The sequence below is a fragment of the Cnephaeus nilssonii genome, assembly GCF_951640355.1.
Source record: "Cnephaeus nilssonii genome assembly, chromosome: 16".
In the NCBI taxonomy this organism is placed as follows: domain Eukaryota; kingdom Metazoa; phylum Chordata; class Mammalia; order Chiroptera; family Vespertilionidae; genus Cnephaeus; species Cnephaeus nilssonii.
Window position 1 is genome coordinate 22955247 of NC_137087.1, and position 26536 is coordinate 22981782.

General features: G+C 37.3%; 1 protein-coding gene across 3 annotated transcripts in view; it reads left to right on the forward strand.

Moving 5' to 3' along the window:
- Nucleotides 1-26536, forward strand: part of CTNNA3 (catenin alpha 3) — a 1396025-nt gene that overhangs the window by 403471 nt on the left and 966018 nt on the right. The window lies entirely within an intron of this gene.

Here is a 26536-nt window from a genome sequence, read left to right on the forward strand (position 1 = left end):
ATACCTTTCTTTCATTTGCATATGACAAGGATATATCTATAAGGAATTTTATCCCCTGTAAAAAGTTGATTCCTATATGGTAATCAGAATACTGATCACTTGTTCCCCCATCCCTCTCCCTTACACAGATGTCCACATCTTAATCCTTGGAACCTGTGGATACTCATGGTATAAGAAACTTTGAAAATGTGATTGAGTACAGGGGCCTTGAGGGGGAAAGATTTTCCTGGATTAAATGGGTGACCCCAGTCTAATTACATGAGTCCTTAAAGACAGAGAACTTTTCTTGCCTGAGATGGAAGGAGAAGAGAGTGAGAGTAAGAGAGAGAGAGAGAGAGAGAGAGAGAGAGAAAGAGAGAGAGAGAGAGAGAGAGAGAGAGAGAGAAAATGTTTGTGTGTGTGTGTGTGTGTGTGTGTGTGGTGTGGGAGGTCAATCCACCATTTTCGGCTGTAAAGATGGAGGAAGGGGCCATTGTTGAAGACACTTAAGTTTGTGATAATTTGTTCAGCAGAAATGGAAAATTGAAATCCTATGTGAAATGAATTGCTGCAATTATAGAGTAAACTTATAGATATATTAAATATGAATTGTATATTTAAATGTCAGGGAAGGTAATCAGAGTTTTATAGAAATACCAAATATTGATTTTGAATGTGCTTATATATCTCACATAAGATTTAACATGAAGTAATTAAAATGCCTGAAGACCATTTAATGGTGTAAACACCATGAATTGTTGTGGTTGTACACAATGGAAAATATGATTTAGTTTATTTTCTGAGCCAGTGCTTTGTAATGGAAATGCAATGCAAGCTAGAATAATATGTGATTCACCTATATAATTTAAAATTCTCTAGTAGCCACATACAGTAAAAGAAACAGGTAAAACTGACGAGAATAATTTAGTTAGTTCAGTATATGCAAAATATCATTTCAACATTTAATTAATATAAACATTAACACCGAGATAGTTTACATTCCTTTTTAATACTAAGTCCCTGAAATCTGGTGTGCATTTTACATTTATAGTCCACCTGGACTAGCCTCATTTAAAATGTTCATCGGCCACGTGTTTAGTGACTATCGTATTGGACAACCCAGCTCTATGCAGAAATGCCTTCTCCGCCACAGAGTTTTGTTGCCTGATAATCTCATGTCTCTTCAGCTTTAATAATGCTGCTATAAAATATATATATATATATATATATATATATATATATATATATATATATATATATATATAAAATAAAAGAAAAAAGACACAGAATACTTAGGTCAGGGCAACCAAGAACTATAGCACCATGCTGCCGTTTCTGCTGTTAGCCAGTAAAATAGGCCACTAGCATTTTATACTAGCATATTGGAGAAAAGCAAAACTTGCCATATGTGGTGGATTGAATTTTCCAAAAAAGGCCACAATGATACCTCCCATTTTGCGTTTTCTCTGGTATGACTTTGCCTCTCCTCCATCACTAGGTGGGATTTAATATTCTTCTTCTTGAACCTGGGCTTGTTTTCATAACTTGCCTGATCAATTAAATGTGGCAGAAGTAACTTTCTGGAGCTTCTGAGGTTATGTCATAAAAGGTCTTTCAGATTCCCCCTAAGTCCCTTGGAATGCTCAGCCTTGGGACCCTCCCTCTCAGGATGCAGTTGCTATACTGTAAGAAGCCCACGCACATGGAGAAGTCACCAGGTAGGCACTCTGGTTGATAGCCTACCCTGAGTTCCCAGCCAAAGCCAGCATTAAGGGCCATCCTGTGAGGATGCTGTCTTGGACGTCTAGCCAATTAAGACCTTCATATGGCTGTAGCTTGACCTTGACTGGTCCTGCATAGAGACCTGATGTGTGAAATCCTGGCGGAGTCAGTCAAACTCAGAACCATGAGAGAGAATGATTTGTTGCTTTTAATCACTAGGTTTGGGGATGGCTTCTTACATGGTAATACTAATCTGAGTATTACAGACTTTTATTGGCAAAGACTTTACTTTGAGAGGAGCATGACAAATCTAACCACCCTAACACCAAATGTTAGGAACTGCTACAAGCATGGTTGACATGCTTGCGCTGAGTCATATGGTCCAGAGTTGCTAACAAGTAATTTGTAAGGAGGACGACAAAACTGAATTAGTAAGCAGATGTACGTAGAGAAGTCTGTTAATGGGTCCTGTTACAAAGTATAGATTTATTTAATTTTCAAAATCCTTTATGTTCTTTAAGTCCTGGGTTAAAAATAAAACTACTACAGTTATCCTTGTAACAGAGATCTGAAGTGGGTAAACCTTATCTAATTATGTGTCAAGATTCTAATGCCCAATATGAAAATTAAACAAAAAAGCTAGATAAGTGGCCCTCTACCAGAATTCCATTTTCATAAGGATTATTTGTGTCTGCAGGCATTTATGCTGTCACGGTGTCTGTAATTGCTTTTAAGAAGTGACTTTGAAACTTTCCAGGTGAGCCACAATGGATATTCCCAAAATGTGCATGATGATCACATGCCCTCTTCAGTGGTATTGAATCACAGTCATTGAATACTGACTGTATAATTTATGTTGCAGAAGCAGGCAAATGTTCATGCAGCCTCATGTGGTTACTAAGTCTCCCTTCCTCCTTGGCAATTTTAAGTGTAGAGCTCAGAAAAATAAATATGCACAACCCCACAAAGTTGTCAGTACTTAAGTATGGCAGTTGGCTTACAACTGCAGAGAGAAAAATAATTCCTTTGCTTGGTGCATAGCAGAGATATGGTAATCACTACTTATGGGAATCATGTTTTGTAAAAACAGAAGCTCTTCCTAACTTTACAGCTCCTTTAGAAGCACCGACTGCTCACTTTATCTAGTTTCTGACCTTTGTATAAAAGCTAGACGTTTGTACAGTAGAACTAACTGAACTACTTGATGATTACTTTTGTTTTATAATCAGCTGTTCATACTCTATGGGGAAGCCTCCCCATCTCCTCTCATTTTGGGGTTATGAAAGTATTCTAGGAATACCTCTCAAAGACCAGAAACTAAGATTAACCCCCCCACACACATTTTATTTGGAAATCATTATAGGTTAAAAGGAAGTTGCAATGATAGTACAGAGAAGTTCTGTGTATCTTTTGCCACATATCCACATTGGTTGCATCTTATGTAACTATGGTATGATGTCAAAACCAGGAAGTTGACATTGATAAATATTATGTGTATATTTTTATCACATGCATAGATTTATGTAATTACCACTATAACAAAGACACATATATTCCATCACTGCAAATATATTCCTCTTCCTACTACTTTATGGTCACACTTACCCTCCTGATATCTCTCCCTTCCCTTCACCCCTACCCTACCATTTCTAACCCCAGGCAAATACTAATCTGTTCTTCATTTCTACAATTTTGTCTTTTTAAAAATATTCTATAAATGGAATCATACAGTATATGTTGCGACTGGCTTTTTTCACTCAGCATGATGTCCTAGAAATCGACCCATGTTGCATGTATTGATAGTTTATTCCTTTGTATTGCTGAGTAGTATCCCATATTAGGAGAGTCCCACAGTCTATTATACCCATCACCTATTATAGGACACTTCGTTGTTTCCAGTTTGGGGCTATTACAAATAAAGCTTCTATGAACAGTCATGTTCAGGGTTTTGTGTAGACATAAGTTTTCACTTCTCTGAGATAAATGCCCTGAAGAGCAATTACTGGGTCATATGGTAAATGAATGTTTAGTTTTTAAGAAGCTGTCAAACTGTTTTTCAGAGTGGCTATAGTATTTTACATTCCCACCAGCAAAGGGAATAACTACTTCACACCCTGTCCAGCTTTTGGTATTTTTACTGTTTTTATTTTAGCTGTTCTAATAGGTGTGTAGTCATTGCTTATTATGATCTTAATTTGCATTTCCCTAAGGGATTGTGATGATATTAAACTGTTAAACATCTTTTTATATGCTTATTTGCCACCTGTATATACTCTTTAGTGGAATGACTCATGTTTTTCCTGATTTTGTAATTGAACTGTTTGTATTTTACTGTAAATTATTGAGAGTCTTTTATATATTCTGCAAAAGAGACCTTTTTTAGATATGAGGTTTACAAATGCTATCTTGCAATAAAAGCTGATGAAGTCAATTTTATCAACTTTTCTTTCATGTATTATAGTTTTTGTGTCTTAAGAATGTTCATCAAGTTTTAGGTTCATAAATTTTTAAGTTTTAGGTTGTTTAAAAGTTTTATAGTTTTACATTTTAAGTTTACATTTATGATCTATTTTGAGTTAATTTTTATGAAGTGTGAGACTTTTCTCAAGGTTCATTTTGTTTGCCCATTGATATCCAATTTCTCTAGCACTATTTTTTAAAATAGTCTTCTTTGATTGAATTCATTTTTGCATCTTTGTCAAAAATCAGTTTGCTATACTTGTGTGGGGCTATTTTTGGGTTTTTGATTCTATGCCCTTAACTATTTGTCTATCCCTTGCACAATAGGAAAAAAATGAGGACCATTTTGAAAGTCAGGAAAATACTGTACCTTAATGACATAAAACACAAAATAACTTGATCTATTGTGCCAATTTAATTAGTTTAATGAAGAAAATGGTGTATTGCTCAAATGACAAGTAGAAGATACTTTATTCCACATCATTTTAAACCCGGGAGGAAAATAAAATATAGATTTCCACTATTAACTCATATGAAATATTTTTTGACAAAGAGGGTTAGGAATGATCATTGTAGCCAGAGAAATTTAGATTTATAATCCAATTATAAAATTTGCTTTCTTTATTCTCCAAGGCAAATTCCTCAACCTTTCTGAAATCCAATTCTTTAATATTAAATAAAGGAATAATAAAATTATCTGGTCAAATTGTTTTGATGATGATGACATGAAATAAAGTATATAAAACTTATTTTCAATCCTACCTGCATATTATGATCACTTGGAGAGCCTCAAAAAATTCTCAAGCCAAGGCCCCACCTCCTTCAATTAAATTAGAATCTCTGGGGCAGCATTCATGCATCAGAATGTTCTAGAAAAGATCACTGGGAGGTTTTAATGTGTAGCTAGAATGAAAACTTGAAGTAAAAGCATGAGAGCAGTGCCTTGCTTATGGTAGACATCTCAGATGTGTTACTACCATTCTCTTCCTCTTATAAGCTAGTTGCCTTCAATTTATATAAAACTTACTCCTTCTGGAAAGATAAGCCATAAACTATATATATGATTTACTGAAAGCTAGGACACGATATAATCTTTCCTTTTGGCAAAGCATAATAAATGGAAGATATTTTGTAGAGAATTATAAGTAGCCCTTCTCTTTAGACTTAAATGTTAAAATTTAACTTAGCTTATCACATTATATATCATCAGAAATTTAATTATAAAAACATATAATATTGGGAAGCATAGATGAATATGGACATTAATTATTCATGTGACAAAGCTTCAGATTTATGGTAAATACATTCTGAATTATTTGTCATTTCTTAAGTTGTTATCTTTCCTCTCATTTCATCAAATTGTACTACGAAAATAATCCATATACTGGTCATAAATTGTGACACTAAAAGTAAAGTACACTTAATTTATTGATCTTTAGCAATGCTGTTATTCTTCCTTTAATGTAACAGGCTTATAATCTTCAGGTCAGTTTTGACTAATTTTTCTCATATTAAGTACAATCCTTTACCAAAATCTGCAGTTTCTTCTTGTTCCAAGAGGTAAGACAGTACTTTTCAAACTTTACTGCTTAGAAACTTTGTCTTCCAGTGAGGTGTGTCTGGGAGCCATTAGAATAGAGAGGTAAAGATGGGGCCAAAGGAGCGTGTCCAGGTCCCCTCCCTGCCTCTACTTCAGACGGGGGCTCTGCTTTCAGTCCTGATAGGGTTTTGTGTTCCATGTTATGTATTAGGGTTCATTTGCCAAATGGTTCTTGTGCTAAAAAGATAGTTTGACAAACACTGATTCAGAATATAAACTCGTACAATATGAAACTAAGCTAGAGAGTACGTCAGAGTAGAGAAAAAAATAGTAACAAGTGGCTTCAGACTTACTCTTGGAGAAGGAATTGTCTTTGCTAAGGAAATACTTGATAAATGAATTGAGTAGCTGAACGCATTGAAAAAGTACGAGGTAAAACAGTAGTGAGCTTTCCCTTGCTTCCTGAGCAGGAGATAAGGCACAGAAGAGAAACCTGAACTGCTCCGCAGTTTGGGGAAGAGGACAGTAGGGGAAAGAGGGTTAGGGGAACAGAGGAACAGAAAGGGGATGGCATAGGGATGTGGTTTGAATGACTTTGAAGTACAAGAATTTTTAATGACTAATCTTAAATTTGCAATCTATGCTGTAAATTTTCTTCCTCAAACCTTCAATGAAGTTTGATAAACACCAAGTTTTCTTTTGTGTGAATCCATGAAAATGGCTGATCTATCTATGGGTCCTGCTCTGCAGAATTCTGTGATGATCCATAAATTTAACTCCTTGGTTTGAAGCGGAAGGTAAAATATATGCCCAAGTGTGTAAGCCTCTAGTGATTTGCAGAGGTCTTGGGAAGAGCATCAGGATTTATACAGTCATGGAAAGGGAGTTTGAACTACTTATTACCTAGAATGAGCAGCTGATGAGTTAATGTGTGAGTAAGATGAAGCTTGCTTTATTATTGATCATCTGAATAAAGTCTCTTTTTTGTTTATAAACCTACTTAAAGTGAACTGTTCCCTTTTAAACTTCCTCATATAATATTTGGTGTCATGTTATTGTTACTACCTCTTTCCCTTGCTTTCTGAAATAATCAATCACATTACCTGATTTTTCTTTCATTCACCAAAAGGTCACACTGTGATGGAAATTTTGATAGTATAAATTCTCTTGTGGTTCTGCGTACTCAGAGATGAAATTTAAACAAAAATGGCAAAATGACATTTGAGGAATCTCTCTACGGTTCTGTATTCCTGGTTGAGTCAACTTGGGGGAATATCCAAACCAAAGGAGGGCGTTTCTTCTTGCTTTGTCTAGACAGTGGAAAGATTAGAAAAGCAACCTATGAACAATATGGTATTAAAAAGATAGAAAAATGCCATTTTGACTTTTAAAAGGAACTGGAGTAAAAGTATTTGTTTGGCTTTTTGAACGTTATTTTCTTCTTTTTAAAAATTCTTTATTGTTGAAAGTATTACATAAGTCCCTTCTCCCCGCCCTCCCCCCATTGTCCTCTTCCAGCCTGCCACACCCCCCAGTCCAGACTGGGTAGTTAGCCATCTGTGCATCATAGAAAAAAATTCCATTAGGTATTTTGGAAGAGGTATATACAGCTAGAACTTGGGGTGGGTGTTACCTGTTGCTGACCATTATGAAATAGAAAAAAGGCTAGCCATGTAGATTGGAAATGAATTTCAAGTAAATGTTGTCTTTATTCTACTTTTCATACCAAATCTCAAAATAAAGTTGATAAATCTGCTAAACATGATGTGTTGTTGGCCTCTTTACACCTTTTGGTAATGCAGTGTATGCAGATAATGGAATCTGTCCATAGTCTTATTACCCTATTTATCACGGGCTTTGAGCTAGTAAACACTCTAAGCTTTGCATATGCAGCGTCATTTAAAAGTGAATGTTCTTAAGGTTGTTGAGGACATCTAATAAGCTCAACTCTGATATTGTTGTGAATCTTCTTGACTCCATTTTCTAGGTTAGAATCTCATATTTGGAATGGTTTAGTAATTGAATTCATTCTCTTCTAGAGAATCTCCAAGATAGTTACTAACATAATCTCTATGGAATCAGGGGCAGTTGCATTAAAGTGGAGATACATTTTCCCCCTCAAATAAATAAGTTACTTATTATTTAAACAAATAGCTAAAATAAAGTAGTATTCTGATTAAAATTAGCATTGATATATATGCTGACTCATTTATATTTATTCAATTTTGAAATACAGTTAATCTCTTGAGTACATTAAAGTTAATTTATTTCAGACAAATTAAATGGAGATATTTAAGAACCTTATATTTGAAGTTTGCAAATCAAAATTCCATGGAACTTCTAGATACACTTTTTAAACATTCATAAGATTAGCTTATTGAAAAAAGAGATTGCTTTTCAAAATTTAATTATTAAATATTATTCTTGTTCTGCTATTGAGTAATATTAAACATGGCAATAATATATTTATTATTCAAATGTGTAATGATCTTAGCTAAGTTGATCTTTTCTAACCTTTCTAATTGTCAGTGGTTTTTGATAAAATCTTTTTGATAATTTGATTTAGTGAAGACATTTTGAATAAATGTGCAATGAAACATTCTGCTGTATACAATTTTTAATGCCAATAACTTATTAAAATTATTAATAAAAATGCTTTGTTATTTGTTGATTTCTAATTCTGAAACCAAGAAAATATCATCAAACGGCCAGAGTAGATTGATAGCATACCTCACCAAAGAATGAGTTAATGAATTTGGTCAGGCAGAGGATCTACATTCTCTTGACATTAACTATTGGCCAGACATCTATTATGTACCGGGCATTTTACATACTCTCATTAACTTAGTCTTCACAGAAAAGTCTCAGACTCTAGCATTTACTGTGATGCTGGGCAAGCTATTTACCATCTTGGCATGAAAATCAGATGTCTTTTAACAAGAGATCAGCCCTAAATTTAGAAGTTTCATATTACCATCTCTCTTTGACTTTTTGCACAAATTGTTCCCTCACTCATGGCTGAGGAAGAAAAGTTAAATTTTCAGTGTGTATTGTTCCTACTACCTATAGTACATCAGTGACACCTCACCAGTATACATTCATGTGGAAAGGAAGTAAGCTCATGACTGCCTGAGAGTAAACTGGGAATATTATTTGGTTTCTTTTGTTGGGTATTTACTTGGCACGTTTTATGTCAGGTATTTGCTTTTCTTACTTTCATGTTACTTGAGTGTATACAATGGGCACAGTGGAGTGCTGAATTAGGATTTTGAGTTAGCCATCAAGACAGTTGACCTTTTAAAGAATCAATTTGAGCTTTATTTTTCATTATTTAATATTTTTCATCATTTAATTATTTTGTATGGCTTCAGGACATACACTGTTTCCAGAATTTTTAAACTGACATTGGAAGATCCAGACTGTGAAACATGGGAACGTTAGCTTAAAAGTGTAAACTATTTATCACAAACCCAGTTCGTACAGCAATGATAGAAGACTTATCATGGATTTGTTCCATTTCTTAGCGGCAATGCTTATTGCAAGCTTTATTACAAATTACCTCTAAGTTTCTACATTGTTGAAGTATTTTAATCTTTTCCCCAGATGATTTTGGCCTTGGGTTGCATTAGCTGTCATATCAAAGGACAGTATAGTACACTGGATGAGAGAATCTTGACATGGTATGCTTGTCAGTAAATGTGTTTTATCTGAATATTATTTCCTATCCTTTTGGATGTTAGAGATATTTTTCTGAAGGAATCACAGTGAGGACAAGCCTGTACTTTTAGGCAAGCTAGGAATGAAATTGGGGAGATCAAAGTCATTTTATCAAATTCCTGTTATCTGGTAAAGAAAAACTTGTGTTTCCACTTGCCCTAATTTATACCAGACTTTAAACCAGTGGTTCTCAACCTTCCTAATGCCGTGACCCTTTAATACAGTTCCTCGTGTTGTGGTGACCCCCAACCATAAAATTATTTTTGTTGCTACTTCATAACTGTAATTTTGCTACTGTTAATGAATTGTAATGTAAATATCTGTGTTTTCCGATATTTATGGCAACCCTGCTAGTGGCTCTCAACCTGTGGGTCGCGACCTACAGGTTGAGAACCGCTGCTGTAGAGCCTAAGACCATCGGAAAACACAGACCCACCAGTTGCAGGTCCGAGTGGGCTACCAGGAGAGGCAGCGGTGGAACAGGGATTCACCTCTGTTTTCTGGGCGTGGATCCTTGGGTAGAGCACACTCCAGCTAGTTTTGTCTTTCCTGCGTATCCAGAGGCTTCTTATCACAACCAGAGTGTTCGCTGCTGGAAAATCTGAATGGGATTCTGCTTCTAGGCTTTTAACAAAGTTAAACGTTCTGAAAAAGAACTTCATGCATGGACCCCTGCTTTGGTCTTAGAGGTGTGTGGGGACACTTTTTTAAAAATTAAATATATTTTTATTGATTTCAGAGAGGAAGGGAGAGGGGGAGAGAGAGAGATAGAAACATCAATGATGAGAGAGAATCATTGATCAGCTGCCTCCTACATGCCCCACACTGGGGATGGAGCCCGCAACCCGGGCATGTGCCCCGACCGGGAATCAAACTATGACCTCCTGGTTGAGAGGTTGACGCTTAACTGTTGAACCACACCAGCAGGGGAGTGGGGGACACTTTTTGATCCAAGCCACCCGGTCATCCATCTGATGCCACCATCTTGCTCTTCATTGAACACCTGCTCCATTTCCTCGCTTTTGGTACACAGAGTGCTTTCCACTCATTGTAACACTTCATGGCATTCATGGTTAGGTGTGTGAGTTGGTTTCATGGTTGGTGAATGAGTTCAGTTCTGAGATCTGCTTGGTATCACTGGAAACAGGGAGCACGGTAGGAGCACTTAGTAAACCTGGAGCTCCTCCCGCTCCAACCTCGTCTTAGTTCTAAATCTCAGGAGTGACCCACTTTAGCTCCGTAAGGTGTCCGTACACTGTGTGACATGCTGGTGTTATAAAACTGGGGAACGGAGGGCTTTGGAGAGGTGAGAACTGCCTTGGTGCTGTAGCTGCAGACTGTACTTCACTACCATGATAACTGCATTCCCGGGATCATTTAGAAAATTCCTCTGTACCTGTAGGTTATCAGACTATAAGGTATATTGGTAAAAAACAACAACAAAAAAACCAATCCCCCCCCAAAAAAAACCCCAAAAAACCTACAACAACACAATTCACAGAGAGCTATGCACTTAATGCAGAGGGGAATAATTAAAGATTTATTTTTTCCTAAGCCCTGTTCTTTATCTATTGCTTTTGAGCCAACTCATTTCAACATTATTTCAATGCAGCTTTCAAGGAAGTATCTGATCAGTGTGTATGAGGGCTAGGGAGGGCAGGGCGAACTCCTGCATCCACAGAAGATGATTCAGTGCAATAGTCAGTAATTCACATTGGAACACCTGACAACACTTGAAATATATTAGGCCAAGAAGACATTTCTCCCCGCCCCCCCCCCCCCCGAAAACCCTTTCTGAAGTGGCGTTTTTCCAAAACTTCAAGGTAAAATAAATCCTCAGTAAGATAACTAAGAACTACAAATAAATACCAGAGGTATGTGCTGATGAAATATGTAGCTTCTTTTTACTATTTTCTTGTTGGTAATAGTGAATATATTTATAATGGGTGTAATACAGAAAATACTCCCAGTTTAGTTCCCTGATTACTAAGCTTTTCCTCTCCTTCTTCCTCCCTCCACGTTCCAACCGACAGCTACTTTGCGTTAACTGATGCAGGGGTTGGGACCAGGGGAGTGTATGCTACGGAGGGAGGGGAAAGCCCGCCGCCTGTCCTCCTGCCTTCTGAAGGGGAAATCCCAAGTCCGTGGGAAGGGGACGTGCAAGCCAAGCTCACGCCTTCCCACCTGAAGGATGTGGGGAGAAAGGAGACAGAAGGGAAAAAAGTAGGTCAGGGCACAGTGTCCTCTTCCTCCCCCCCCCTTCCCACCCCCCAGGCCTGTTCACCTCCTGGTTCAGTGGCTTTAGAAATACCAGGTATGTATGGAAGAGGCAAGAACACTGGGCTGTTGGCACACTTCCGGGGACAGCAGAGGGAGATTACAACACAAGGCAAAGACAAGTTGGCTGCCACTCTCAACACTGAGTAGTACTGGTTTCTACTACTCCACAGACTTGTCCCAAGGAATGGGGAAGAAAGAGCAGAACAACAACGGGGAATCCCTGGGAGGTAGATTTGGGAAACTGGGATAATAAAGGCATCAGTGACAGAGGAAGTTCCTAAGTATCTCTGACTACAGTGAGTAAAGGCCATTCAGGTGCTGGAATTTTCATTCAGAAATGCACTTTCATCTTGCTCTCAGGCATCAATGTCGGCATGTTAAATAATTGTACTTTTTAATTCGATCAGCCAGGTTTTTCTGGTGGTGATTTTTTTCTGAAGGAGCAATTCAGCATTTTAAGGGGTGCTTTTTTTAGTTGCTGCCATGGGCTACAGTTTATTCTGCCACAGTGGTAATTAACTAAATGGTACTCCGTGGATTCAAGAAATGAATATGTCTTTGATGTATTCAGGTTACCAAAAGGAATTGAGTTACTAAGAGATTAACATGAACTTTTATAATATTTATGGTAGAAATATCAAAATTGCTTTTTTGTCACGTCCAAAGCTCATTTTATTGCTAACAGGATTTTAACAGTCAGCCACGGGAAGGGTGGTCAGTGAGTGGGCAGACAGAAGCAAATGGCCATAGCAATAGGTCATTACATTATTATCAAGGCCTAGAAGTAGACAGCAGATAGAGGAGGTCTTAATATGTTTGCAGGGAAGTTTACAGAGTAACGATGGCATGGAGCCATCTGGGGATTGGGATTCACTATCAGGACTCCAATTCATGGAAATTCTTAAGGAAAAAGAATCTGATAGTTATAGGAACTGAGACACCAGACAATAAGGAGCTAAGACATAGGATGGAAGATCCAGTTACTGGATAAAACAAAAGTCTCTGTTTTTTCTTTTTTTCTTTTGAGACCGAAGGTGAAAAGTCAGGATGGAACCAAGGTGAAAGATCAGGTATTCAGCAAGTATGCCTCCTCACATGCACCCTAAATAGCACAAAAATTGGTCTCAGAACTGAGTGAGATGTATAGGTGAGATCTAGTGACCCGTGCTTCAAAATGAAAGGGATCTGGGCCAAGACGTCAGGAAGTTCAGTGTATTTCCTTGAGACTAGCCCTCTCTTCTCTCATCCATTTTACAGTATCCATCAGATGAACATTACATTATTTTCACTTGGTTCAGCAAATGTTTTGTTTTTCCTTGATTTGTATAAAGATACATTTTGTAAAAATATTTTTGGAATATCTAGCCAAATGAAATACATGTACCCTTTGACCCAGAAAGTTTACTGTTTGTAATAGGAAAATTAGAAGTGTATGTGTACACACACACACACACACACACACACACACACACACACACACACACTGTCTCTCTGTTGATATGTGCATGAAACATTTTTTTCTGGGTGGAAATTTAGGAAACTATTACAAATGATTTCACTTTTATTAACCTTGACCATGTTCTACTTTTAAAAAAAATCAAGCAGCTATATGAGCCAGAGGATTATGGAATTAGTTTCTTTTTTTCTTATAATCTCCCTCTCTTTCCATATTTACAAAGCCCTAATAGATTTTTTCCCCCTTCCTGGAGTAGAAAACATGTTCTTTTTATTTTCATAAATATTAAACTTTGTATAAGAAGATGAATCTGCCCTTTGAAAATGAGTTTGTTTTCATAAATCAAGCATATGGAAAAATTGTACCAAGCTGTTGCTGTAAAGTAATACACTGAATTACCAAGATCTTATCATGTTGGTATATTTTATGCTTGAAAATATACAACTACACAGTTGTTTATTAAACCGTCAATTGGCTTGGGGCCTGGGTTTTATGTTTCTAAAATCTATAAATAAGAAAAAACACACTTACATGTACTTTAGAATATATAAAATGCTTTCCACTTAATTTGGTGTTTTATATAAATTTTATCTATATTTATAGTCATGACCTTAAATATCCCATAAAAATGGAAAGAAAAGCAAGACTACAGTAGCTGCATTCATGTTTTTGGCGAATGTTCGCATAGAAAATAGCTGCTTTTGCCTTGAATCTCAGGCCCCAAGTTGATATCAGTAATTTAGAGCCATTATCAGACTAAAATGTCCCTCACAACGACTGGCCTGCCCAACCCAGCGGGTCTTCTCAGCTCTGTGTTCTCAGAGGCTGCACTCTGGGCCAAGGGGGTAATTTTGGCTTGGTCACAGCCACATAATGCAGGTATTACTGTGCATGACCACTCTTCCCGGGGATAATGACACAGCTGGTCCACCAATTGGGCTTAGACGAATGATGTCAGGTTTATTTTGCTGCCAGCACTACTGGGAGGCCAAAACTTGCTTTGGCTGGGGAGAGGATAGAATAGTAATAGATACGTTGCTGTTGTATAGCATTTGTTCGTAAAAATCTTAGAGTGCTTTTGCAAGCATTAATTAAGCCTAGCAACAGTCTTCTTAGGCTGGTAAGTGTTATTATATGGTGTGCATTTTAGAGATTTTTTTTCTCTTTTTACAGTAATATCCAGAGTTGGGTGATTAGGCTAACGTTCAATGACAGAGCTGACTATAAAAACAAGTCATTAGGATTCCTCTATCTGGCTCTGATCCCCAAATATTCCCTTTGCAGTGACAGGGAGCATACCTTTCCATTGAGATGATGTTACACGTTAATGTCCTTGAGAGCAGGGATTCTTTTTCCATTTCCTTAGCTCTTGATTGTCCTCTCATGAATGAGATCATCTTAATCATCTTTCTATGTACATTCCTAATTCTCTGTTATGCCTTTTTTGGCATGTGGTCAACACCTCACATATGACAGTAAATTGGCCTAAAGATGAAATGTCATATAATGCTCCCAGGGAAGTGGAAGGCATTGTTCATGCATACTACCGCAGTGGCCTTTTGAAGGCCCCCCCTGCCAGGAAAAGGAAGAGCAAATAATGTCCCACCTTAACCTGGCATAATAAAGTCAGATACCATTTTAGTATTTATAGCACCAAAAAGGGCTTTGATATATCATTTTCACTAATATCACAGTGTTTTGTATTGGAGCATACACATAAACTAAATGTATTTGCCTTTCATTCTTTGTAGTTAACCCTCCTTTTAAATTGTGCTTGTTTTATGGTTATTGTTCTAGGTTGTACATTATCATTTCTTGCATGTATAATAAGTAGATGTGGGTTTAAGGTTCTTTCTCTTTCATTTTAAACTAGAGGCCTGGTGCACGAAATTCTTGCACTCGGGGTGGGGGGGAAGGGGGTTCTCTCGCCCTTGGGGGATGTCCGACTTATGACTTAGGCCTGATCCTGGCCATCAGTTGGGCATCCTTAGTGCTGCCGTGGAGGTGGGAGAGGCTCTCATCGCTACCTCTGTGCTCGTCAGTCGTGAGCCCAGCTTCTGGCTGAGTGGTATCCCCACTGTGGGAGCGCACTGCATTGAGCGTCTGCCCCTCTGGTGGTCAGTGCGCATCATAGCGACTGGTTGTTCCACCATCCATTTGATTTGCATATTAGCCTTTTATTATTTTAAATTCTGGTCATTGTATATAGATCTGCAATGTATACAAATAATTTACTAACCAGTTGTATTTAATTATTAACATAAATAGGGTGATTTTTGTGTGTGTTAAAGCTGGACTAATTAACGCAGCTTATTCTGGTATTATAAAACAAAATAAACATGAAATACTGGTAATTTATCTAAACTTTTATATGGATTTAGGCCTTGAATGTATTAACTATAACACTCAATAAGAGAATTTTATACAATTTATATTTTACAATCAAAATATCTTATAGAGAAGTGATAGATTACCACCTTTAAGTTTTTTTTTTATATAGCTATTTATAAAGGCAGTTTGGATGAACAGATATAGATATGTGTTGTATAATAGGCCAGAAATAAGGAAGGTTGCAAAGGCAAGAAATAAAATATTCCATAATTTCTACTGTCTCTCTTCAGTAAGTTATCCTAATATCTTCTCACATTGAGGTTTCTTAGAAATTGTTCAAAGAATTAGAGAAAGCACTCTGTATACAGATCAAAGTATTAAGCATAATGTGGGCTTAGAAATAACATAATATTCATTAGAAAATATTAGTGCATTTTTCAGAGATTTCCCTTCGAGCTAATAAAATCTTCCAATTGGTACAAAAGTTTAAGCATTCAATTTTTTCTGATCTTTTGAGTTTTATACCACAATGGTATTCTGTTGTAGAATCATACCACCTATATCATTATCTATCCATGATTTACTAATGTATGGGTTTTCCTTGGCTTTTAAATTTTTTATATTTTTGAATTGAAATTAAAATATTGTGAATAGCTATAGTATCAAATTTTAAAATCATATAAATACATATTGTTTTCATACTCGAGCTTATTTTGTTAGCGCACCTGAAAATCTGTAGGAGCATTTTTATGTATTTTATTGATTCTTTATTGTTGAAAGTATTACATATGTCCCCTTTCCCCCCCCACACTCATTGGCTCCCTCCAGTCTGCCCCTGCCCCCTGCTCTAGGCCTTCAGCACCCTGTGTCTATGCATACAAGGTCTTTGGTTGATTACCTCCACACCCACCCTCCTCCGCCTTCCCTCTGATATTCCGCACTCTGTTCTATGCTTCTGTGTCTCTGGATCCACTTCGTTCATCAGCTTATTTTGTTACTTAGATTATGTAGGAGCATTTTTAAAATTTTATATTTATACCAAACAGATATATGTCACTAAATATATCAAAGCATTCCAAGATCAATGCCTATCTCTGGTCTCCAAGAACAATCATTTAAAAGTGGCCTCTTCATTCTTCCTATACCTGCAGATAGATAACTTGGGAAGTTGAATTTGTATAAACTCTCTAGGATATCCTACAATGGGAAATGCATGGATACTAATGGACAGACCAACATACATACATAAAACAGAGTAAACAATAAAGCAGCTATTTTTTTTCTGTATTTGACCCATTTCTGATTACAATTTTGGTTAGCCTGTCAACCATGGAAAATCATTTGAGAAGATGGCAGCTGACATTTTAACTCTTTGTTTGGAAGGATTATGTGTTAGAATTAAGAGTGCTGAGAGGCAAGATAATGTTTGCTAGAAATATTTATCATTTAATGAGCTAATATGTGTATTGTGTCATGCACTGTGCTGGGGACTAAATAGTCATTCTCTCTCAGAAAGAGGAAAGAAACAAGTGTTAAAGCTGACTAAAGAATATTTGATATACCAGTTTATGTTGAGTGGCCAAATAATTACGATCTCTGAATGCATAATAATCTGGCCATTCAGTGTATGTCCTATATAATAAAAGGCTAATATGCAAATTGTCCCCTCGACCAGGAGTTTGACCAGCAGGCAGGCCAGCCAACCGCCCATGTCCCTTCCCCCTGGCCAGGCTGGCCAGACCCAACTCCATGCACGAATTCATGCACTGGGCCTCTAATATATATATATATATATATATATATATATATATATATATATATCTGTTTGGTATATATATGTGTGTGTATATATGTGTGTATGTGTGTGTGTGTGTGTGTATATATATATATCTATATATATCTATATATATCTGTTTGGTATATATATATATATATGTTTGGCATATATATATATATATATATATATATATATATACACACACACACACACACACACATATACATACATATATACTGTATACTGAGTGGCCAGATTATTATGTGTTCAGAGATCATAATAATCTGGCCACTCAGTGTATGTGTAGACAGCAAAGTTCTCTCCCCCACCAAATTATTATCTACCAAAGTGTATGACTTATAAATGTAAACTTCTATTCTATCTTGAGAAAGTTTGCTTCTAATACCCACCTTATTATTGTTGTTTGATGGCTGAAGGATCCACAGCTGCCTGTGTGCATGTGTGTGTGCATGTGTTTGTGTGTGTGTGTGTGTGTGTGTGTGTGTGTGTGTGTGTGTGAGAGAGAGAGAGAGAGAGAGAGAGAGAGAGAGAGAGAGAGAGAGAGAGAATGGGACTTGGGTCTGTGCTTCTTAGTTCTGAAACGTCATTAATTCCAACTTCCTATGGATTTTAACTATTCTACTTCCACTACAGATTTCATGAACTGTTAAACACACACCCACACACATACACACATGTACATAAATCCAGTGTTTCTCCTTGGAGGTGCATTTGAGAAAGAAAAACTAAATGATAATGAACTTTGAAACCTCTTCATGTTATAAAATGCAATACCTATTTTACAAGCATATGGCTATGCCAAGAATATCAGATATACAGTGAAATGACATAATGATGTGAATAAGCTTAAACCTTAGAACCTTTTTTCTAGTTATAGTAATATCTTCTTAAATAAATATTTAAAATAAATTATATAAAATTTTTTGTTATCACCAGTGATGCATGTCATGATTACTCAAACAAATCATTCTTCCTTATTTGGATATATAATCACTATGTTGAAAGGGTTAAGGTGGGATACAGAATAATAATTTCAATGCCTCTATTTTTTTTGGAAAAAGGATTTAATTAAACACATTAATTCCTCTGCAGTTGCTATTACTGAGCCTATACAATTTCAGGACTTCTGTTACTTCTTTGTACTCAGTAGCTATGATAAAGGGACATTATGTAGAGAGAAAAGATATGTGTGTTATATTAAAATTGGCTGTGAGAGTGAGACAGAATTTTGGAGTGACTTGGGTCAGATTGGGCTTATGCTATCAGCTGCTACTAAAATAAAACCTTTTTTGACTCGAATATAATTGTAGGGATTTCTCAACCCTACCCTTGTGCCCCTAGTGAGACATTTAGAAACTTATAATAAGTAGTTGGATGGGGAATTATACCTCAAAGTATGAAGTTTATTTAAAATATATTTTTTATTTATTTCAGAGAAGAAGGGAGAGGGAGAGAGTGAGCGAGCTAGAAACATCAGTGATGAGAAAGAATCATTGATCGGCTGCCTCTTGCATGTCCCTCCACTGGGGATCGAGCCCACAACTCGGGCACGTGCCCTGACTAGAATCAACTGTGACCTCCTGGTTCATAGGTCAACGCTCAACCACGGAACCATGCCGACTAAGCCAAAGTATGAAGATTAATGCAAGTTGTGAAGTTAATAAAGTAAAATTGGAACATGATATTGGTTCACAGTTTGATTGTGGAACTGAAAGAGCAATCCCACTTTTTATTTTATTTTCTAAACACAGAAAAGACAGCAGTATTGTTTCCTCATGTCAAATGCAATATATAAACTTGCATCATAATAGCTCACCGCTTTTCTTCACCTGCCTTTACATACTGTCCTGACACTCCCGGAGATCGTCTGTCAAACGCCCTGCGCGCCATGCTGTTGATTCTGCTGTGGGCCTGTTGCCTGGGCATGCTGTGTTTCTGACCTTTAGAAACCCCTTCTCATCCAGTGCATGATCTTCAACCACACCTGTTGGTACCGCGAGGAAGAAAGCATGGCAGGGCTGCTTCCACCCCAGTTCTGAAGTTTGGCTTGGGGTCACTTTCTGCCAGCCCGGTGCTGGCCCCCCTACCACACACCATAAGCTGCACTCCTACTCATTCCCCTTTCTTCTCTTGGAGGGAGGGAGGCACATCACCCCAGGCATGTTGGTATTTACTCCCGAATTCTGAAGGCTTTTAGCTTTTCTTTTCAACTCCTATTAAGATTTCTCTGCATATTCTCACCCTAGCAAGATTTTCTGTGCTGGGTTTACAGATGCAGCAGTTTATATTTTGAGGATCTTTTATATGGTTAGAGAAAGCATAGGTTACCCTACTATTAGGAGCCTTATTGAAGAGTGTTTTTTTAAAAAATGTAGGAATACTTCTTGGAAATGTGTTTAAAACCTGGTGGGGGACAGAAACAAAAACTATTTGTCTGTTTTGTTTAGTTTTGTTTTATTTATTTATTTCTAACTTTCCTCTGAGATTTGTCAGTCTTATTCTTACATCATCATCTCATTTAATGATTTGTGATGAACTTGACATTCAAGCTAGAAACCTAGGAGTCATATTAGATTCATATCTTTTTCTCAAATGCTAACTTCCTATTGGCCCATCATATCTACTGTCTTAATTTCTCTCTATCCTTTCCTCTCTATTCAACTGCTGCTGCCCTAAATCAGTCTCTCACAGCATCTTACCCAGATAACTGAAAATAGCATCCCTAATTTCTACTTCTAATCTCATTTTCTTTCAATCAGTGTTCTTCCCAGTTTCTAGAACATTTTTTTTTTGGAAATGGAAATATGACTGTAATACTCCTACTTGAAAATTCTTTTGTCTCCCGTTGCTTCAAAGATGAAGTTAAAGTCTTTCTCATGGGATCAGGCCCTTTGTGATCTGGCCTTGCCTCTTTTTAGCTGTATCTCATCTCATTCCCCCTCACTTAACCTGGTTCCTAGCAACAGGTTCATTGCTCCTGTGTATGTAATGCTGTGGTGCATTTCCATGGAGGACATTTTCCCTTCTGCTCAGGATACCCTGAGGTTATTTTTCAGTCATTTTTGAGCAACTCTCATATGCCCAGATATGTGTAATAGGTGCTGGGAACACAGCAATGACTAAGGTTTATCCCTGACCACTGGAAGCAGGGGCCATGCCTTCTTCGTTCACCAATGTCTATCAATATCCAGCATAATTACTGATATAGAGTACCTGGTCAGATGTTAAAAATTTTGAAAAATACTAACAAATAATAGTTATTACTTATATAGTAGTATATTTGTTCCAGGCATTGTTGTAGGAGATTTTACATATATTACCTTATTTGATCACCAGAACAGCAATATGGTTCTATACTTTTATTTTTTTCCAGTTTCCTGGTGGTGAAATAAATAAATTGAATAAATGGTATTGTGTAAACACATGCTCAGGATACAATGGCGACAGAGAAGAAGGGCATTTAACCTAAGCCAAGCCTTAGAAAGGGCTTCCTGGAGCATTTCAGGGAAAGGAATGAGCACAGCAAGGAGGCATGGGATAGAAAGCATATTGTGTTCTGAGCTCTGTGTCAGTGCGTACAGTGAGAAGAGAAGGAGAACAGACGATGCCCAGAAATACTACAAGTATAAGCAGGAAGAGAAAAAAATAAAGCCGAGTTTCTCTAATTTTCAGATTAATTGCTATAGACCCTGCATGCCCCTTTATAATCTTTGTCCGACCCTTGATTCATTTCCCAGCATCGTCCAAAACTCCCAGGAGTTCACATAGTATAAGTAGAGGAAAACCTGGTGTCTCATGTCCCCATTACTGCCAGTGCTTTTTTAAAAAAAGATATTTTATTGATTTTTTACAGAGAGGAAGGGAGAGGGATAGAGAGTTAGAAACATCAATGAGAGAGAAACATCGACCAGCTGCCTCCTGCACACCCCACACCGGGGATGTGCCTGCAACCAATGTACATGCCCTTGACCGGAATCGAACCTGGGACCTTTCAGTCTGCAGACCGATGCTCTATCCACTGGGCCAAACTGGTTTCGGCCAGTGCTTCTTTTTTTACATAGTGCTGGTGTTGGAGATTTTCAGCCAGGTTTTTGGCTTCTTCTATTGGGCCAGGTTCCTGGCCAGAACTCATTCATTCATACTTCAAGGTTGGGTTATATGATTATACCCCTTTTTAGTTTCCATTTCCTTATTCAACATAATCATTATATGACAATGAATTAGTCTCGGAAAGCTTCCAAACAATGAGCCTCATAATGTATTGAAACAAATTTAACAAATTCCTAGACCCTTGTGTTGAGTACATTTCTTCAGCCTTATTGTTCTTATCTGCCACAGGGCCACTCCAGAAGGTTTATCTAATTCTACATCTTGGGAATTATGACCTGGAGTCTCAGCCCTCCTTTCCAGGAGGGACTTGTTATGTGACTTTATTCATCATCTTGCCATTGACCAGCTTTGCTTTTATAGTGTCAAGGACAGCAGCCTCTTGAGTCAGCAAAAGTTGTGGGTTACCCTTTTCTCACTTCCCTCAGAGTGGCTGCCTTCTTCCTGCCCACTCTGTAAGTGAGTATAGATCACTGAGAGCCTGATTAGCCAAGGTAGGGGGCTTGGAGGATTTCATCAGATTGGTGTAAAAGAGCCACTGAGGGCTTAAGGCAGTGATGTTCTGGTCTGGCTTTGGAAAAATGGTGGTCTTGTTGGTGGGAAGAAGATTGTAAAGAAGCAACACTGAGAGAAGACTGCCCCAAGGAGGTTATTGCAATTCTTCGTGGGAGAGGTGATGGTGTTTGAACAGCAATAATGATTATGGAAATACAAGATGGATTTCAGAGACAGCTTCCTTCATGTGCATCTAATTCCTGTTGGTCCTTTAGGACTCAGGTTGTATGATGTGTCCTGTAGGAATCCTTTCCTGGTAGGTCCTCCAGACTGAGCAAAATGCTTCTTCATATTCTGAGAGTGTACTGTTGATAGTTTCATAAAGGAACTGTGGTATGGTCATATAATTAGACCAGCTTGATTGTCTTCCTCAGATCACAAGTTTCTTGAAAATTGGTACTGCCTATCTTCATGTTTGTATTTCTAGTGCTTGATGTAGTTCATATGATGTGGATATGAATGGCTTGGTTGTAAAACTCTAGGGGTATTTTACAGTGTATTATTTAGGGAGTGTCACATTACTGCCTACAAGGGGAGTCTAATAAGAGGCATTTTCCCTGTCCCCAAAGAAATCCCTTCATTCCCCACACTCATGGAGAGCACTAGAGAGAGAGGCGTGTGGAAGACGTGGCTGCTATATTGCTATGAGACAAGGAACCACCGGTTGAGAGAGAATGCTGTAAGGCCATACAAGCCAACCTAACTCATTTACAGGTTAATAAGAGAAGCCATAATTTCACAAAACATTTTGTAATGAAACAATGCTCGTATAAAAGTAGTATTTCAAGTCAAGAAGAATCAACAGACCTGGGAGGTGCAAGAGGTTCTGATCTGAATGGAGACCCTAGATCCAAAGACCTGAAGATGACAGGTATCGAAATCATGTGGCTTTTGAACATTAAAATGCCTATTTCTGGAGCCTAGATTCAACTACTGTATCATAATCTCTGGGATTTGAGACCTAGAATTGTAATTTTAGGAAATATCCTTGGTGATCCTTATGCATAATCCTGTTTTGAAAGCACTGCTGAGCCACTAATCAAATGATAAAGGCTTCTTATTAGCTCATTAGTAAGGAGGTAGAAGTAGAGAACATCAGAACCCCATCAAGGTGTCTTAATGTGTGTGTGTGTGTGTGTGTGTGTGTGTGTGTGTGTGTGTGTGTGTTTAAAGTTAATGCCTCACATATTCTTTATACTTTAAATTTCATAGCATGGGGCACTCTTTTCAGAAATCTGATTTAATAAATCAGAAAATTTCTAAGTATGCTTATGTATGGGTCCTGGATGACTCTTATGGTCAATATTTATTTTTCTGAATGGGCAATACCAGCAGGAATCACTCCTTAAAAACAGTTCTTTAACAGGCCTAATTCTCGTGGGGATAAATTGCATTAGCACAGTGGTTGACTATAAATAGTAATCAGTGAGTGCTTGCTAAATGTGTGAATGGGACTGAGTATCTCCCACAGGTTTTTTACTAATAATATTAAAAGACTCCTTTTAGCAACTTTTTCAAAATTGTGTTTCCAAGAGGGTGGTAATAAAGTAAAGGCATATTTAAAAGCTGTGAAATTTAATATATAGTAAATTCCAAGTGTCCTTTTTATTGTGAAGTCTGTTTTTAAGATTCTTCTCATCTCTGTAGTACTAATGCTTTATGTCTCATAATTGTGTACATGGCATGGGGAAATCCTGTTTGACTTTGCATTTGATGTTTAATTGAAGGTTGTATTTGATTTAATCCACAACTGTTTTTTTCTGTGTGTGTGTGTGTTTTATAAACTACAGCATCAGAATTGTTGGTAATTTAAAAGTAGTTTAACAATGCCCAGTCGGCGTGGTTCAGTGGTTGAGTGTTGACCTATGAACCAGGAGGTCACTGTTCGATTCCGAGTCAGGGCACATGCCTGGGTTGCAGGCTCCATCCCCAGTGTGGGATGTGCAGGAGGCAGCCGATCAATGATTCAATGATTCTCTCCATCATTGATGTTTTTATCTCTCTCTCCCTCTCTCTTCTTCTCTAAAATAAATAAAAATATATTTAAAAAATAAATAAAAGTAAATTAACAGCTATATTCTAAAGTCATTTTTGAACATAGAAGCATGGAAAGACTGTTGAATCTTAGAGGGAAGGCAGGGGTGGGTGAATGGGAAGAGATCAATCAAAGAACTTGTATGCATGTATGCATAACCCATGGACACAGACAATAGAGACGTGAAGGCCTGGGGCAGGGGGTGGGGATGGGCTAGAAGGGGTCAATGGGGGAGAAAAGGGACATATGTAATACTTTTAACAATAAGGATTTAAAAACATTTTAAAAAGTCATTTTTGGATTTCAGATACGTTTTGACTTAAATCAGGAGAAGTATATTCAGCGAGCAAAATGCTGACATTTTAAATGAAATGTTTAATGTTCCAAGGCAATTGGGATGGCAAACACATCTTGTTAGTTTCTTATTTAATGAAAATGGTTCCATTTAAAAATCTGAAAAATTTTTATTATGAAGTCCTGTCACAGGCACAGTAAAGAGGCAAAATGCAGGGTAAAGATTAATACAAAATGTACAATCTTTCCCTCGCGAGGGTGACAGTCCAAAGAAGAGAGAGAGCTTTTTATCATAGGTTCCACATGAGTGAGCAGTCTAATTTTCAGTTCTTTTTTTCCTCCCTTATATTTGCAGTCTTTTTATAATTGATATAGTCAGATATATTTGTAAAGTAATGTACATTTCCATTTACACTTTTTTTCATGATCTGTCCAGTTTTAAATTATATTAATTTTTCAATTTTATATGTTTAGAAGAAAAAGGAAAAAAGAACTTTTTTTTGTTTTGTTAGATGTAGCCATTTTACCAAGAAATGAGTAGTTGCAGTCCTTTCCTTTATATTTTTTGAAGCTTGAGGCATTAAGTTTTGTTCCCACCGCAAATAGGTGTTTACCAGTGGGAAAAGAAAAATCTGTGCTCAGGACAACTAATGATTTTTATGGCGGACATCTTCTGGGGCAAGGATTACATAGGGAATATTGATTTCAGCCTGACTTAATATCCAAACCGTTGGCAAGTAATACTGAAGAAGAAATTGGAAAAGTTAATCTTTTGATTATTTTAAAATACTGTCGAGGGGTTAAAACTGTTAAAGGAAAAAGAGGCAAATGCCCAAGGCTACTGGGAAATTCCGCTGTACGGAGTGTGGTCTGCAACTGATTATGGCAGTAACAACTGCAGATAGGCTACTAGTTCTGTTAATCTGGGGAATAATAGCTTATGGTAATTCTAACAACAAGATTCGTTCATTTTAGATTATTGTTTCCCAATTGAGAAATGTGGTGATCAAGTGAGTTACATTTAAAGGTAAGGCACAGAATGGGGCTTTTGATGAAGAATTTGATGAAGGGAAAAACATACATCTTTCTGAATCTCTCTTCTTCATCCTACATAAATCTTAAGCACAGATGAGTGTGATTTCTACATTTTGAAAGGAGGATACTAAGCAAATTTTAGCACCTATTTCCTTTCTCGCCAGCTATTCGACGATAATTCATATGATGGGCTATCTATTGAAACTTAGAAGCAAGATACATGTATCACAGACAGAAATAAGCCTCACAAAGATAATATATTGTGGGCAAATGGAGGCTGCTTGGTTTATTTTCCCTGCTGTGATTTTATATCAGATAGGGCCCGCATTATTCAGGCCCAGCAAACGTGTAGGATTGAAATGAAGTCAGAGTCGATGCTGAAAACAATTTGGAGGCTGTTGCAGTAGTCAGAGTGAGAGATGATGTGCACTTGGACCTGACTGTTGCAAAGCGATTGAAAAGCTGATGGAATGGAGAAATATTTAGGGGGGTTGTATTAGTTAGTGTTTTTCGGAGAAGCAGAATCAAAGAATATATAATTATGTAGAATAAAATATATTTTATTATAAAATATATAGAATATAATATATTAAAGAATATTATGTAATATATAATATATATAATACATAATTGATAATATATAGAATATAATATAACAGAATATATATAATCTCTCTCTCTCTCTGTTATGCTATATATATATATATAGCATAACAGAGAGAGAGAGAGAGAGAGAGAGAGAGATTTATTATAAGGATTGTGGAGGCTTGCAAGTCCCAAGATCTACAGGTGGAGACGGTGAGCTGGAGACTGAGGAGAATTGGTGGTTTAGTGCAGAATTGATGGTTTAGTGCTAGTATGAGTTAGAAGGCTGGAGAATCAGGAGAGCTGATAGTCTAATTCCCGGTCTAAGGCTGGCATTCTCAAGACCCAGGAAGAGCTAATGTTTCAGTTCTAGTCTAAAGGCAGGAAAAAGGCTGATTGAAGTCCACCAGATAGGAAGAATTCTCTCTTGATTGTAGGAGGATCAGCCCTTCTGTTCTCTTCAGGCCTTCAGCTGATAGAAGAGGCCCACCCACATTAGCGAGGACTCTCGGCTTCACTCAGTCTGCAAATTTCAATGTTAACCCAAAAACATCCTCTCAGAAACATTCAGAAGAACGTTTCAGCAAATATATGGGCCCCCGGGGGCCCAGTCAAGATGACTTATAAAGTTAACAGTCACAG